This window comes from Paramisgurnus dabryanus, chromosome 3 (genome assembly GCF_030506205.2).
Source record: "Paramisgurnus dabryanus chromosome 3, PD_genome_1.1, whole genome shotgun sequence".
Taxonomy (NCBI): Eukaryota; Metazoa; Chordata; class Actinopteri; order Cypriniformes; family Cobitidae; genus Paramisgurnus; species Paramisgurnus dabryanus.
Window position 1 is genome coordinate 11,615,536 of NC_133339.1, and position 17,861 is coordinate 11,633,396.

Consider the following 17,861-nt stretch of genomic DNA (forward strand, 5'->3'; position numbering starts at 1 on the left):
TGTCACTAGTCATTTTTATTCGGAGAAAAAAGGCAAAACGAAACAAATGCTATTGCTTACATGCTTCAGCTTCCTCAAATTTATAGCTTATATTGAAGTTTATTTCCCAGACACTGTAAATGCCCACTGGCGTTTATAATATAATGTTGACATGATTTGTACCAAGCTATGACACTGATTAGCCTATTATTGTTCATTTTAGATTCTATAGCCTATTCGTTTAAAAATAAATATGTTTCAAATAAGGCTATTATAACATTGGAGATTTGTATGCAAACAGCGTTAACTAATTTGTGTATGTCACATGGTGACGTTTTGAAGGGCGGAACCGGAGGTAAGAAGGATGAGTTCCGCCCGGAAGGAAGAAAAACATCGGAACTTCCGGGTTTGTCCCGAAGCCCAAATCAGCCTGTATTAGGTGCAGGTGGGGGTAATAATTGAAGCGATCGCTGATAGGACACCGAGGAGGAAGAGCCGCAGATATAAGGAGGTTTGAAATCACCATCGGGGCGTTGTCTTGATTGTGTTTCTCTGTGGTGCCGGTTTTGGTGTGCTGTTGGCTGTGTTGGAGGCTGGAGAGCGACGATCTAGTTCCCTTGGGGAAGAAAGAAATAGGAAGAGGTGGATGTTTACCGTGAGGAGGAATTTATACAAGGATAACGGGGTGAAGAAAGCAACATGAGACGGGTTGACATGTGAGTACAGCTGGGATGTTGTAAATACGTTGCAGAGGTGAAATCATTGTGCGTGTTTGGAGTGTCTATTTATAGTTCCGGCCCCACCGGAGGAGTAAGCGTGGGTGAGCTGATGGACGTCAGGTGTATACGGAGAACAAATCCAAAACTGTTGCTTTCCACCTTCCCTGTGTGTTGGAAATTTCGGCCGACGAGCCACAGGAGGAACCTGAGATTTCCTGTCTATGTCCTTACCTCACAACGAGTCAGGACACTGTTGCAAGGTATGTTGGACCAAGGGATTGTGCGGGAGAGCAGCAGCCCGTGGGCGGCCCCCATAGTGCTCGTACAAAAGAAGACGGGGGCATGGAGGTTTTGTGTGGACTACAGGAGACTGAACCAAGTCACCAAGAAGGATGCATTTCCCCTGCCTCGCATTGAAGATTCGCTAGCCAGTCTGACTAAATCCGCCTGGTACTCCACTTTGGACCTGGCTAGTGGTTACTGGCAGGTGCAAGTGGAGGAGCGGGACCGGGAGAAAACCGCCTTCACGACCCCCTTCGGACTTTTCGAGTGGGATCGGATGCCTTTCGGTCTTTGCAACGCTCCGGCCACCTTCCAGAGGCTTATGCAACGTTGTCTGGGAGGTCAGTTGATGGAGTCTGTGTTGGTATATCTTGACGATGTAATTGTCTATTCCCCAGATTTCGAGACTCACCTCCAGCACTTGGAGCAGGTGTTTGGAGAGATGGAGAGGTATGGCCTCAAGCTTCAGCCCGAAAAGTGCCACCTGCTGCGGAGAGAGGTAAAGTTCTTGGGGCATGTGGTGAGTGCCGCTGGGGTGGCTGTAGACCCGGAAAAAGTGTCGGTAGTACGAGACTGGGAAGCCCCCAAGACGGTGAGACAAGTGAGGTCATTTCTGGGCTTTGTTGGGTACTACCGACGATTCATAGAAGGGTTCTCCAAAATTGCCAAACCCTTAAACCAGCTGCTGGTTGGAACGGGGCGGCCACGGGGCCGAGGATCACCGGCGGTAGAATGGAGCCCAGAATGTGAGGTGGCCTTTAGGGCATTGAAACAAAAACTGCTGCAGGCTCCAATTCTGGCATATGCCGATTTTTCTAAACCCTTTGTGTTATACACAGATGCGAGCAACCTGGGTCTGGGAGCAGTACTGGCACAGCGGCAAGATGGAGCAGAGCGAGTGATCGCGTACGCTAGCCGGAGTCTCCACCCCGCGGAGCGGAATGACTCAAACTACAGCTCGTTTAAGTTGGAGTTATTGGCGTTGAAATGGGCATTGACGGAGAAGTTCAAGGACTACCTGTGGGGCGCCAAGGTAACGGTCATTACTGATAACAACCCTCTGGTACATTTACAGACCGCCCGGTTGGGCGCCGTGGAGCAGCGATGGGTAGCCCAGTTGGCGAATTACGACTACGAGCTGCAGTATCGCCCTGGGCGGGAACACACCAACGCCGATGTATTATCCCGGCTGCCGACAAGGAAAAGCCCACGGGGCATGACAAGTACGGGAGAAGAACCAGTGGAAGAAGAGTTGACGGTCGGGGTAGTGGAAGCACCCGGGAGCCAATCGGAAACAGTGCCCGTGAGTTGGGGGTGGGATCCCAGCCGCTGGAGCACCCGACAACAAGAAGACAAGGAACTTCGGAATGTGAGCAGGTGGGTGGAGCAAGGACGACGGCCGACCCTAGCAGAGAGGCAGGAGCAGTCAGAGGTGGGTCGCAAAGTATTGGGGCAGTGGGGAAAACTAACCATGCGTGAGGGTGTGTTGTGCAGGACAGCTCGAGACCCAGGACTAGGCGAAGATACCTGCCAGATCGTGGTACCACCGAGCCAGGTACGGGCCTTGGTGACGGCGTACCACGACCAGATGGGACATCAGGGACAAGAACGCACGTTGTCCCTGCTACGCAGGCACTTCTATTGGCCAGGGATGGAGGCCTCGGTGAGTTCGTTTATCCAAGCATGCCCTAGATGTACCTTGTTTAAATCACGACAGGAGGTGCGAGCACCCATGGTCCCTATCAACGCCAAGGCGCCCCTCCATATCGTCGCGATGGACTACCTCACACTGGGCCGGCCGATGGACCGATATCAGAATATACTAGTAGTTACCGACTTGTTCACCAAGTATGCTTGGGCGATCCCCACCCTAGACCAGACGGCGAGTACGACTGCTGCCGCATTATGGAGAACGGTATTCCAGCCATTTGGGTGCCCGGAGTTTCTCCACTCAGACCAGGGGCCCAACTTTGAGTCTCGGATAATCCGGGAGTTGTGTCAGTTGTACGGCTGTACGAAGACGCACACGACCTCGTACCACCCTCAGGGAAATGGAGGATGCGAGCGATTCAATCAGACCTTGCTGGGGTTACTGGGGACACTAGACCAGAGGCGCCAGGATGACTGGGTGAGTGCGTTGCCCAATTTGCTGCAGGCCTATAATAATAGCGTACATAGTACTACGGGGTATGCCCCCACTTACCTGATGTTTGGCAGGCACGTTCGGTTACCCACCGACTTATTGCTGGGAGCCACCGGGAGTGAAGAAGGAGGAGGTGTGACTGAGTGGGTGGGCCGACACCATCACCGCCTGCATTTTGCTTATGAACAGGTCACCAAACGCATTCAGGCAGCCGGAGCGAAGAACAAGCGGTTGTATGATCGGACGGCACGAGAGGCCCCCCTGCTCCCAGGAGAAAGGGTCCTGGTAAAGGACAATCGGAGGCCGGGAAAAGGGAAGCTGAGTGATAGGTGGGAACCCAGGCCGTATGTTGTTCTTAGTCAGCAGAGACCGGGACAGCCAGTGTATACGATCAGGCCGGAGGGGAAGCCCGGGCCAGAACGGGTGGTTCACCGGAACATGATCCGCCCTTGTCCGAACTATCCACCTCTACCCACCGAAACAGCCCCCAGAGAACCGGCACCTGTGGCCCCCTGGATTGGGGGATGGGCAATAATCCCTGGTGGTCCGGCCGATGTACTCGTTCAAGAGCCTCCAAGGGAGCCAGAGAACTTACCGGCCGATGTACCCGTCCAAGAGCATCCAAGGGAGCCAGAGAACTTACCGGCCGATGTACCCGTCCAAGAGCCTCCAAGGGAGCCAGGAGACTTGCCGGCCCAAGCCGAGCCGGAACCCCCTCCACGACGGCCCCAGCGGGAGAACCGAGGGCGCCCACCGGTCCGATATGGTGAGTGGATCACAGAAAGAGGTTCTAGGGACTAGAACCATTTCGGCGGGGGAGGATGTCACATGGTGACGTTTTGAAGGGCGGAACCGGAGGTAAGAAGGATGAGTTCCGCCCGGAAGGAAGAAAAACATCGGAACTTCCGGGTTTGTCCCGAAGCCCAAATCAGCCTGTATTAGGTGCAGGTGGGGGTAATAATTGAAGCGATCGCTGATAGGACACCGAGGAGGAAGAGCCGCAGATATAAGGAGGTTTGAAATCACCATCGGGGCGTTGTCTTGATTGTGTTTCTCTGTGGTGCCGGTTTTGGTGTGCTGTTGGCTGTGTTGGAGGCTGGAGAGCGACAATCTAGTTCCCTTGGGGAAGAAAGAAATAGGAAGAGGTGGATGTTTACCGTGAGGAGGAATTTATACGAGGATAACGGGGTGAAGAAAGCAACATGAGACGGGTTGACATGTGAGTACAGCTGGGATGTTGTAAATACGTTGCAGAGGTGAAATCATTGTGCGTGTTTGGAGTGTCTATTTATAGTTCCGGCCCCACCGGAGGAGTAAGCGTGGGTGAGCTGATGGACGTCTAGTGTATACGGAGAACAAATCCAAAACTGTTGCTTTCCACCTTCCCTGTGTGTTGGAAATTTCGGCCGACGAGCCACAGGAGGAACCTGAGATTTCCTGTCTATGTCCTTACCTCACAACGAGTGTGTGCGTGTGATGCTGTGGGTGAGTCCCGATTTTCAATTTGTGTGTTTTCACTGAAGCTTGCGGTGTAGTGCTGTGCTTTTCTTTTGGAGATTAAGACTGTTTCATCTCAGAGGCTCCGTGTGAAAATAACAATGTGTCGAATTGACCAGCGCAGTGGATAGGAACTACTTGCCTATAACACCAGTGTGATTTGTGGAGAAACCAGAAAGCCCAGTCTGTGAGTTACGTACTTCTATGAATGCAAACTTACCTCTGCTCTTAGCAACCCTGTGCAGAACGGTCCTAAACCCCAAGTTGTGAGTACTGTATGCTATGTGATGATCATTTACCTCTGTCCTCAGTGAATCTGTGGAGAAACCAGAAAGCCCAGTCTGTGAGTTACGCACTTCTATGAATGCAAACTTACCTCTGCTCTTAGCAACCCTGTGCAGAACGGTCCTAAACCCCAAGTTGTGAGTACTGTATGCTATGTGATGATCATTTACCTCTGTCCTCAGTGAATCTGTGGAGAAACCAGAAAGCCCAGTCTGTGAGTTAGGCACTTCTATGAATGCTAACTGACCTCTGCTCCTAGAAATCCTGTGTAGAACGATCCAGAGCCCTAAGATGTGAGTAATGTGTGTTATTAAATGACCACTTACCTTCGTCCTCAGTGAACCTGTGGAGAAACCAGAAAGTCCAGTCTGTGAGTTACGCACTTCTATGAATGCAAACTTACCTCTGCTCTTAGCAACCCTGTGCAGAGTGGTCCTAAACTCCAAGTTGTGAGTACTGTATGCTATGTGATGATCATCTACCTCTGTCCTCAGTGAACCTGTGGAGAAACCAGGAAGCCCAGTCTGTGAGTCACGCACTTCTATGAATGCAAACTTACCTCTACTCCTAGAAATTCTGTGTAGAACGATCCAGAGCCATAAGTTGTGAGTAACGTGTGTTATTAAATGACCACTTACCCCTGTCCTCAGCGAACCTGTGGAGAAACCAGAAAGCCCAGTCTGTGAATCACATACTTCTATGAATGCTAACTGACCTCTGCTCCTAGAAATCCTGTGTAGAACGATCCAGAGCCCTAAGTTGTGAGTAACGTGTGTTATTAAATGACCACTTACCTCTGTCCTCAGTGAACCTGTGGAGAAACCAGAAAGCCCCAGTCTTGAACCTGGGTAGAAACTAGAAAGCCCAGTCTGTGAGTCACGCACTTCTACGAATGCTAACTTACCTTTGCTCCCAACCAACCTGTGCAGAGGGGTTCCAAAGCTCCAGTCTGTGAGTAACGCATGCTATTGCGGACAATCGACCCCTGCTCACAGCAAGGCCGCGAGGAGAAGCCAAGGTTCCAGAGTCGGGGAGCCACCTAGCTTTTGATTCATTGTGTCTCTTGTGTTCTGCCTCCAGGACAGCGGAGGGGGCCACGGACAACAGGGAAACCCCCAGATAGGGGCCCGTCTGGAACCAGAGAGAGAAGCAAAGTGTTTTAAAGTGTCCTTCCCCTTTTTCCCTTTCCCCGTTCTTTTAACTATTTAAATAAAGTTGTATTTTAAACGTAGTATACTTGTCCGTCTGGTCATTGGGGTGGTCTTGGGAACCTCCTCGAGGTGGAAACTAGGTAGGAGCGTGACCCTTTAGTTATCTCGGGTCCGCCCCGGCCGTGACATGTACATATTGTGAAAATAAACTCTTGTTTTTAGGGGGAATGGGCAAACATTAAAAAAGGGCTTAGTGACACCACTGGCAATAATTGTTAAAGAAGAACTAAACCTAAATGTGTCCAATTTTTGTTGGTAAGGAATGACAATTAAGTTTATAAAATACAGTACAAAGACATACATTATTTGAGGGAACTTTGTAAGTATAATTTTTTACTTCTTATAAGGCCTCATGTGGGTCCCGGATCCCCATAAAGGAATAAAAACACTTTAAGCAAATGTTTGGACTTGAAATAAAGCTCCTTGTTTTGATATTTTGCAGTGACATGAATGTCTTTGGAGGTCACAGTAGTTTGATTGTGTATGTGCTTTATCTGAGCCAATATGCCCTCCATCTCTCCTCTGCAGCAGAATGCTAACTTGTCCCTGAGTGCCGTAGGCTCCTTGGGCCCCCAGTCCATTCTGCGCTGCACCCCTCCTCTCTCAACATCCACCCCTGCAGCTGCTGCTAGCCTATACAACTGCTCAAGACCCAGCCCTCCACACAGGCCTCCGCATCCACACCTATCTACATCTGAGATATTGTCACCCATTAATGATGCATTAACGCTGTGTCCATTTGGAAAAAGCACCAAATATAGGTGTCATTTATAACACCTTTATATTGTTACAGAGTTTCAAAAACTTTTCAAACTCTGTTGCCAGGTTCACTGTTCCACTAACCACATTTACATTTAGGCATTAATCATTATTCATATCAGAGTATACTGTATTGAATAATCACTTAAGAGTTTATTAAATTACATTTGCAAGTTCTTTCTGATTTCTCTTGATCAGAAACATGAAAACTGCTTTATTAACATTAACATTGTCTAAGGGGATATGAAGACTTGAGAGAAGAGTAGCAAGAAAACAGTAAATGCACAGTAAAAATATACCCTATAATGTTAGAGGACACTCTCTAAATAAGGTATTTTTTAATGCTTTAAGGGCTGTTCACATTATAATGATAATAACTATAAAATATAGTTTTAATCTTTTTATATAAAAAAGAATTACAAGCATTTTTATTAAAGGAAATATTCATTATTAGTTAATGCCATCGAAGGTAAATGATTTGCGAGAGCTCTGCGCATCACAAGCAAATTATCATAAAGTTATCGTTCGGTGGTGTGAACGCTTATATAGTTATAGTTAACGCTATAGTTACCGTTATAAGTTAACAGTCACAAACCCCATATCAACTATATTAACTAAGTTATTATTAGAAGAAAATGTTCAAACAAATAGAAACATAAGCAAATATGTGTTTATAAGGTCGCAAACTAGCTTAAGATTCAAAACCTCTATAAATGAATATAACTGAAACAAAAACTCTGTATTTGTTTACTCTGTTGAAGGTTGATGCTAAGTTTAAACATCTTTTTTGGCAAAGATTAGTTAGAATTTTGAGTCTGATTTCGTAATCGTGGAAGGTGCTATTCAGAAATAAACATATATACAGAGGTTGTGATAAATGCTTTTTTGAATATAGTAAAATAAACAAATGCAAATGAGTACAATATAAATGAAGTATGACACAGGTACATGCTTCTCTCTAAAAGGTAGGCAAAATGAGGAAACAGTGCACACAACGAACCACTACACACAATAGAATGCTTATATGAACCTCAAAATAATTTCAGTATACGATGTGTCACCAGGTGACGATTTGTGAGGGCGGAACCAAAAGTGTGAAAGACGGGTTCCGCCCGACGATGGTTCCGCCCGGACGACTGACTCCGAACACCGGAATTTCCGGGGTTTCCCCGAGTAACAAATCAAGCCCGATTACGCACAGGTGGGGGCGATTAGCACAGCGATTGCTGATAGGTCAACAAGGAGAGAAGGCTGAGTATAAAAAGACCTTTGAATGCATCAAAAGTGGTGCTTTGTGAGTGCTTTTGGGTGCGCTTCGTTGCTACTGTGCAGATCTGCTGTGTTGGTTTATATCGATCCCTAAGGGAAGACAAGAGGTTGGAGACGACTGGGCGAAGAGGATATTGTGTTATTTGACCGTTGAGAGGGCTGAACACGGAGTCATAGGATGCATCAATGCAGAGATATGCTGACCACGAAGTGTGAGTAACAATCGAAGTGTGATTGTAAACTATTCGGAAGAAGAATTACCTAGTGTGTTTTGTGAGTGTGTTGAAGGTTACCGGCCCCACAACGAAGGGAAACGTGGGCGCGCTGTGCATTTATCGTGGAACACGATCCGGGGGATCCGCTGGGAAGACCCTCTATCACTTGTAGCTCTGGCCCTGCGGGTAAAAAAAACGTAGGTGAGCCGAAGAGGTAACTAGGAAACATACAGGGGTTTTGCTGATCATATTTACGTGCCAACCTATTCTCTCTGTGGCAAGAACATCGCCCAACCAGCCTCACGAGGAGCCTAGGCCCAGCCGGCCGAGTCCTAAATTCACGCGGAGTGTGTGTACCGAGTGCTGTGGGTGAGTTGAACTTTCATCGTGTGTGTTTTCACTAAAGCTTGCTGTGTGTGTGCTGTGCTTGTAGTAGCAGGAGCCACCCTGGCCCCGTGCAGATCGTGAGAAGTTAACGGCACGTTGAGGCCTGAGCCCCATGAGAGGAGGCAATTAAAACCTAAATCCCCTGTGTGTTGGCAAGAGCCCGCGCCAACCCGGAAAGCAGGCAGTGGTGTAGCCCAGCTGTATATCGGAGTGAGTAACGGCCAAAGTACACTGTACGGACTGAGGGTCGCGGCTGTGATTTGATCTGGTTAGAAAAACCTTTTGTGTGCGCGGAGCCTCGTCGAGAGTTCGCCCCAGCTGAAGACCCCTGTCATTGACAAGGAGGGGGAGCTAGGGAAGCGTTCGGCTCCGCGTCGCCCGACCCATCAGTCCCCACGACACCTACGAAGCTCTGGCGGACGGGTGAAGGTATACGGTGTGCAGCCGTTGTTGTGAAGGCCCGCTGCCTGGGGAAACGTGAAGGAAAAGCCCAAGTCTTGTGAGTAACTTACCTGTGTAGTGTGTAACCTACCTTTGCTTACAGCAACGCCCCGAAGAGGAACGAACAGTGTCAGTAGTGAGAACCTCTTACCTCCGCTCCAACGCATGCCCTGAAGTGCAAGAAAAGCCCAAGTCTTGTGAGCAACTTACCTGTGTGGTGTGTGACCTACCTTTGCTTACAGCAACGCCCTGAAGAGGAACGAACAGTGTCAGTAGTGAGAACCTCTTACCTCTGCTCCAACGCATGCCCTGAAGTGAAAGAAAAGCCCAAGTCTTGTGAGTAACTTACCTGTGTAGTGTGTGACCTACCTTTGCTTACAGCAACGCCCCGAAGAGGAACGAACAGTGTCAGTAGTGAGAACCTCTTGCCTCTGCTCCAACGCATGCCCTGAAGTGAAAGAAAAGCCCAAGTCTTGTGAGTAATTTACCTGTGTAATGTGTAACCTACCTTTGCTTACAGCAACGCCCCGAAGAGGAACGAACAGTGTCAGTATTGAGAACCTCTTACCTCTGCTCCAACATATGCCCTGAAGTAAAAGAAAAGCCCAAGTCTTGTGAGTAACTTACCTGTGTAGTGTGTGACCTACCTTTGCTTGCAGCAACGTCCCGAAGAGGAACGAACAGTGTCAGTAGTGAGAACCTCTTACCTCTGCTCCAACGTATGCCCTGAAGTGCAAGAAAAGCCCAAGCCTTGTGAGTAACTTACCTGTGTAGTGTGTGACCTACCTTTGCTTACAGTAACTTCTTGGTGAAGGGCGAACAGCCTCAGTAGTACGAATACTCACCTTTGGTCACTGCCTCGCCTTTGTGAAACGTGGAAGACCCCCTAAGTGTCTAGCGAGGTTTCAGCGGAGAGACCTAAGGGCGAGAGGGAGAGAAAGAGACGAAGACATCAGGCAAGTAGCGACCCAGTACTGGACCAAGCCATTAATTGTGTTCTCCCTGTTTTGCCTCCAGGAAGAAGCGGAGGGCGCCACGGATTGAAGAAAGCCACTGGAAAAGATTCCTAGCCCCCGCTCCATGGTCCAACTAGTCCTGGAGGCGAGAAGAAGATTGTTTTAAACTGCCCTTCCCCTTTACCCCCTTCTTTTAAATATTTAAATAAAGATACATTTGAATTGTAGTATACTCGTCTGTCTGGTCATTGGGGTGGGCCTGTTGAATGCTGTATTCTGATTGGCTGAAAAATGTTCCATGGGTGTTGATTATTTTTTGTAAACCACACACCTAACCTGTCAAATGTCTTAAAAATAGGCAAGAGAGCGATGCTTGTTGTGATCGTGGTATAAGCGGAGGTCTATTTGTGTATAGTTATTAGGTTCCATAGCCTATTTGGGTGCCGATGGTAGGCTAATTGAATGGCGCAAAACAAAGCCACTTTGTAAAAGTGTAAAATAAAAAATAAAGCACTTTAATTGTAATCATTTTAGTGTGTGTGATTTTTGCGTGTGCGGGTACGGGCCAGATAACAGGCCAAATATTAATGGGTCTGGGCGGGTGCAGATTTAATTTTGAAATGATCATGGGGGACGGGTCGGAACTGGTGCTGAACTTTGCAGGTCTTCAAAAATAGACTTGTGCAGGACTCTGGTCCAGAGAACATGCATGGCCAGAGTCGTGGCACCACACTGTGGAAGATGAAAGATGTGGAAGAACACACAAGTTCTCTTCTCAGTAAGCAGGTCTGGAATGATGGTATTAACAATATAATCAACATGGTCGCCATTTGATGAGTGACACTGACCCCGGCTGTTCAGAGAAATAGAAGTTCCATCAAGAAACTTACCCTCCTCTGTAAAATCTCACTTCAATTTGTTGTTTGTCCTCATTTCCTCCATCACATTTTGAAACATTGGTTTACACAGAGAATACTCAACATTTCTAAAGTATCCTCAGCCTTCCTTGACAACACAACCTTACTGCCACCAACACCAGGTAGAAACCTTTCTGATTTATGATTCTCTGACCAGAGATATCAACTCCATAATGCCCCATAATGAGATCCTTCCAGTAGGTGTAGGTTGGTTCAGTGTCACAGATACATAAGATTTTATTTGTTGTCTGTAATTCCTGTAAAAACATACCAAATGTCTCCAGCAAATGGCCTTGTCCGCTCTCTTGATTAAACAATAAGAATAGTTGTTTTATTGTCACAGATACATAAGATTTGATTTGTTCCCTGAGTCCATGAGTCACTTGACTTAACAGCAAGAATATGATGAGAAATTTCTTGTTGAGAAGCACATCTTTTCAGCACAAAAAAGAAACAACATCATGCAGAGGATCATTTCGGAATTTACCAGTTCTGAACATCTAGCTGGCAAGTGATGATTTATTTTTTCTGTCTTTAAACAGTGTGTTCAAGCCATTCTCAGCAGATTCTGTATCAAAATCTAAAACAACCATTAGATTAATGTAAGTCAGGAAACTAAGGCTTCTTAGCCAATCAGTGTGGGATTTGTTATCTACAAAGATGTACCATTGAAAGTAAGACTTGTCCAAAGAGTGGGTTCCTCCTGTTAACATCTCACATAGTTTTGATCCATCTACACCGTCTTTGATATGAGAGAGATGCTTTTCTTCAGCATCCTTTCTCAACTGGGATAACTTTGGCAGCTCTTCAAAATACTTTGAGTGATCATCCAGCTGCTGCTGTCTGTCATGATTCTTAGAAAAATTTTAAATGATGAAAAGTTTATTTTCACTCAGTTCAGATGGCTCTATGTCCACCTCAATAACAAATTTGTCTGTGGAAATCATGACATCTTTGACAACTTCAACAAAGCGAGGGGGCTTAATACACCTATTTTCTATTTCAACATCCTGTGTGTTAAAATGTTTTTTCAATTGCTACTGAATGCTGTTCCTCAAACTTATCGTTGTCTTGGACAATAATACCCAAAATGTGTCCATGTGGTTTCTGTATTTACAGTAGGTGGTAGTATGCACCTATGAAGTTGTTTTGCAACCTGCTATTAAACATTGGATGAATAAGACAGTGATGTGAACATGCATATTGCTCTGGAGGTAGTGTCTTAGGACATTGATGTGTTGCAAGTCGCAGGGTTAATTTTAATTTGTCTGTGCAAGTTTTCTAATATCAGATTTTGTTATCATCCACTTCTATTATACAACTGACAGACTGAATTTGTGTTCTACTGAAGAAACAAAGTCACCTACATCTTGGATGGCCTCGGCGTAAGCTGATAAACATAAAAATTTCATTTTTAACCAGCACATTGTTAGTGATGTTAGCTAACACACTATGGTGGGGGTGGTTGGAGGTGTTTTAAATAAAATTAATATTATTTTATATATTATTATGTAGTGGCCATTGGGACTACCGGGAGATTCTGGGAGATTTTTGCCTCCACCCTGGCCAATAGAAACGATCCCTTACATTTCCCCCAAACTTCTGCACCCCCAGGTGAGCCACAGTAATCATATTATGTAAAAATCCAAGCACCTTTGGGACCAGAGCTGCTGGAACAATCATTTGAGTCTTTGCCATCAAACCAGGCTTTGGGGGCAACACTCTTACTAATCTCTTCTCCTGAGCCTGTATCTGTTCCCAGACTAAAGCATACTTCTTGAGGGAGGGATGAGCACTCATCATTTCCTGTCTACTACCTCCCTGCTTCTTTAGTTCCCACAGTGCTCTCAACTCATCAAACTGAGCTCTTGGCAAATCATAATCCTTTACCCTTTCTGCTCCTACCTCCTGATTTGATATATAAGTTGTTTCCTTTCTACCACACCAACCTGGATAGTGGAGTGTACTTGCACCTCACTAACACAATTGATAGTGGCCTCCTCTTTATAAGCCAGCAGCCTTGACGAGGCATCTGCATTACTATGTTTCTTCCCAGGACGATGGACAATCTTATATTGGAAGGCTGCTAGTTGTTCCAACTGTTGTAAACCTTTTTAGCGAAGACCAGGAGACTTGGATTTCCTCGAGCACAGTAGTCTTTATTGCAGAAAGTGATCTTCAAATCAGAGCATAGAGCTTGGGGCGCTGCTGTAACCAAGTCTGACTTACAGTAGCCCTACATTGCATTTATACACATTTTAGGGGGCAGTCCCCTAAATGGAATACAAAGCACTCAACTTTAAACAAAGCATGTACATTCAGTCAAGGAATCTGCCCAATACCGGGAATTGCTTCAGCCCTGATCTCATCAGCATAACAGTGTCATTTAAATGCATAGGTGCTAATCCAATCATCCTAACTGTATCGCCCATACCTTAAAATGCATAGAGATAAAGGCACAGTTGTGCCTTGAGCTTAGCAATCACCTTTAACTTGGTACCCTTCCCAATCGTCAGAAATAGCATAAAGAGAATAGGTTAATGTCTTAGCCACCTGGGCTGCCTGACTTGATTGTAGAATGTCATAATATTTACCTATAGATATAGATATATTTAACCTAGATATAACATTTTATAAATTTGTAATTCTACACAGCCAACGGGCCAATTGGCCTTTCACCCCTTGAAAATTATGCAGCCACCGAAGGGAAATATGGTCTGTTCATAAAAGGAAGTCTTTTCCTAAAGAAAAGTTTAAAGTACTTTGTAAAGGTAATCATACTTAACAGCTCTTTCTTGGTGGTGGCATATTTACGGCGTAATGGTCTAGCCACTAGAAACCCTTCACACACTGCCTATAATAAGACACTAATCCCAAAAAGCTTTGCACCTCAGTCTGAATTTTTGGGGTTGGCCAAGTTTGAACCGCCTCTACTTTATTAGGGTCGGCCATAACTCCATCAGCCGAAATCACATGCCCAACTTACTGTACCTTGGCCACAAAAAGATTACATTTTGATAGCTTTACTTTAAGGTTGGCAGCCTTTAATTTAGATTACACCTGACTCAACTGCTGGAGATGTTCCTCAAAATTCTGTTCAAAAACAATAATATCATTCAAGTACAGTAGACATGTTGACCACTGTAAGTCAGCCAAAATTAAGTCCATAAGTCTCTAAAATGTACTTGGACTATTAGACAAACCAAAGGGAAGAATGTTAAATTTAAATAACCCCTGCCTTGTTATAAACGCAGTCTTAGGGCGAGTTTCAGGATGTACCTCAACCTGCCGGTATCCACTGTCCAAGTCCAAGGTAGAAAACCACTGTGCATGAGTTAAACTATCTAACGCATCATCGAATCATGGAAGGGGTATGCATCCTTTCTAGTGACATTTTTTAATTATCAATAATCAACACAAAGTCGCAGCCCCCATCTTTCTTCCTCACCGGGACAACAGGAGCGGCTGTATGTCCATCTCCTGCATCTGTTTCACATGATCGGCCACCTCCTGTTGTTGATGGAGCAATACCCGGCGGGGGCAATTTTAATAGGCTTTGCATCCCCTATATCGATTTGATAAAAGGTCTCATGGGTCCGTCCTAAGTCTGAGTCATTCCTATTAAACACAAGAAGGTAATCACTCAATAATTTATTAATGGCCTGTAATTGAATTAATTCTAAACCCTGATCATTTAACCTCAATTGCTGCATCAGCACATCAGCAGTCCATGGCGGCTCTGTGGGATCTCACAATAACTCAGAGGGGTTAATGACTTTATCTCATACTTGAACATCAGTACACAGGATTCGCATAGTCATTCCTTTCCTTAACAAAAGCTCTTCACTTGTTATGTTGACACTCTAGCTGGTAACACCCCGTTTTCTAATTTACATAACAAGCAAGCTACTAAGACATCGCTACTCCATTTCTCACATGGCTCTAACATTACTTCTATACATTCTGATCCCATCCCATCAATACTGCCAGGAATTATGACCACTGTTTGTGGGAGGACAGTCACATCCTGCCTTAACGACACAGTCCGGGTCTTGTGATTAGCATTTTCCAAATGTAAGGGAATACTTTTTCCAATTAATTTACAACATGATGTACTTATATCAATGACTGCACCAAATTTCATTAGAAAATCTGTGCCCAGGATTATCTCTTTTAAGGGTTTATCGGCCACCAAAAACTCTGTGGTCAAACCCAACATCCCGATCTGACACACAGTAGCCCACTTACCCACGATGTTAATTTGTCTCCCATCAGGTACAGACACCTTCCCTGCATAATGCACTAATTTAGAACCACCATTAGTAACTTTTAACCAAAGTTGTTTGGAAACTAAAGACACCTACGCACCTGTGTCAATCAATAAAACACAATTTACCCCTCCCACTTGGGCTGATAGAAACACTCCCACGTCCTGTTCACTATGAGAGACACTACTTTGTAGGCCAGTCGTATAATCACCTGTAAAGCTCTAACATATTGGCGCAGACTCTCTACCATTCCCAACAAGATTGCCAATTGTCTATCTTCCGGCCCAGTATCAGACACCCCACAAGCACTTTAGAGTCAGGTGTAATATTAGTGCACTCTAAATCTCGAATAAGCTCGAGTTCTGTAGCCAAATTTATAGCTGCCTCTGAGGTAGTTGGTCTAGCACTACGGAGCTGTATCCGCAGCTCACCAACCCCAATATAAGCAATAAAATGTTCTCACGCTAGTAGATCTTGTGTAGCACCATCTGCTACAAGATAAGATTTAGCCACCAATCGCCTTAAAGAATTACCAATCTTGTGTTCTTGAGCAAGACACCTAACCCCCAGCTACTCCCGACGAGCTGGATGGCGCCTTGCATGGCTGACACTGCTGTTGGTGTGTGAATGGGAGAATTTGAGGCAACTTGTAAACTGCTTTGGATGGCCATGAAACTGTTGAAAAGCAAAAGGTTGATGGGACTAAAGTCATCTGATGTTGCTTTTATTATCAGGGAAATTGTGTATGTGTACAGTGTACTGTATATACCAGAGGTGACCAAACGGGCTGCAATGATCTTTAATTTGGCCCATCATGACATATGAGATAAGGAAAAAGAATAAACGTCATTGACACAGATCTCATATTTCTAATTAAACATTTTTAAAAATGTAAAATTTTTTGGTTTTTTTTTGTACATTACAAAAATGTAAATTGAAATTAGATGCAAGTAATTAAAGCAAATACATCTTTAAACGTAAATACTTGAAGGTATATAGCATGCATTAAGACACTCAATGAACTCTGGTAATGTAGGCTAATACCGGAGAGGTCCAGGCAGTGGCACAAAGACAAAAGGAAACTTAAAATTTTATTGGCGAAATTATTACAAATTTTTCTACAATATAATTTTTTACAACAGTTACATTTGAAAATAAAACTGCATTAGTTATGCATAAAGAGTAATGTTTGCTTATTTGTTTTTCAAATATTAGAAAATGATAAATGAGGAGAATCAGGGCAACTTTAATTTAAAAAAAACACAGCAGCATTTACTTACGGCCCACGGCCCTCAGTCAGGTTGGATTTTTGTCCTTTGGTAGGAAAAAGTTTTGGCACCGCTGGTATACTATAGTATGTGATGATATAACCTGTCTTGGAATGAATAACCCAACTTACCAGGGTCACTATTTTATCAGGCAAGGGTAACACTTTATATTACGACCCGCAATGTACCATGTAATAAAACATAACTTACAGCATACATATTTGTAATAACAGAGTACCTCTACAGTACGTACTTGTAGGTATAAGGGAACAATGTGTTAAGTTTGAGGTAATAAGGAGGAAAGAATATGGAAAATTATAAATTTAAATAACACAGATAACCACATTAAATAAGCTGGACTTTTGCTATTAAAAGCATATTAGTAATATAGGCTAAAATAAAAGCGATGTGCTGTTATATTTATTTGCCGACGTGGCTCGTAGATATCGATGTATACAATACACTTTCATCAGATAAGTAGCGAATATGATTCACAATAAATTCACAATAAAATCTTTTAAAAAATCAATACATAATTTCCCCATAGACTTAAAGTCATACTTAACACATAATATTACAATAGGTACCCTGTAGTAATAAAATACTTAAAGTATAAATAATGTATAATGTTTCATATTTTTACCCCCTTATTAACCCAAACTTAACACATTGTTCCATTATACCTACAAGCACATACTGTAAAAGTACTCTGTTGTTACAAATAGGTACGCAGTAAATTCGGTTTAACTACGCAGTACATTGCGGGACGTAATATAAGGTGTTACCGTTTATTGAGTAATTACATACTAGTTTATTGAATTATAGTTACTTCTTTATTAACATTCCGTCTGAATTCTTCTGATCAAACGGCTTTATTACTATTAACAATGTCTTATGCATATGAAAACTTGAGAGAAGAGTAGCAACCGTAAATCCACAGATAAAGTAAAAAAGTAAAAAAAAAAAAACTAAGGGCACATTCTGGTTCAGTTTGTATTTTTTAAAGCAATAAAGTCACAAAACCCACATTTACATTGTTAAAGGTGCTCTAAGCGAATTGAAGCGTTTTAGACCATAAAACATTTTTTGTTACATACCGGAAACATCTCCTCACTATCTGCTTGCTGCCTGTCTCCTGATCAAACTGTAAAAAAACGCGATCTCTGTAGACAGCCCAGGCTTCACAAACGGCCATATCAACAAATGGCCAAACCTAGCCAGCACAAAACAAAACAAAGTATTCCAGCCAATAAACGACAAGAAGG

General features: G+C 44.3%; 1 pseudogene; it reads right to left on the reverse strand.

The window, feature by feature from the left end:
* Positions 1-10,694: 10,694 nt before the first annotated feature.
* On the reverse strand, positions 10,695-15,578 carry LOC135768455 (sterile alpha motif domain-containing protein 9-like; annotated as a pseudogene).
* Positions 15,579-17,861: the final 2,283 nt, after the last annotated feature.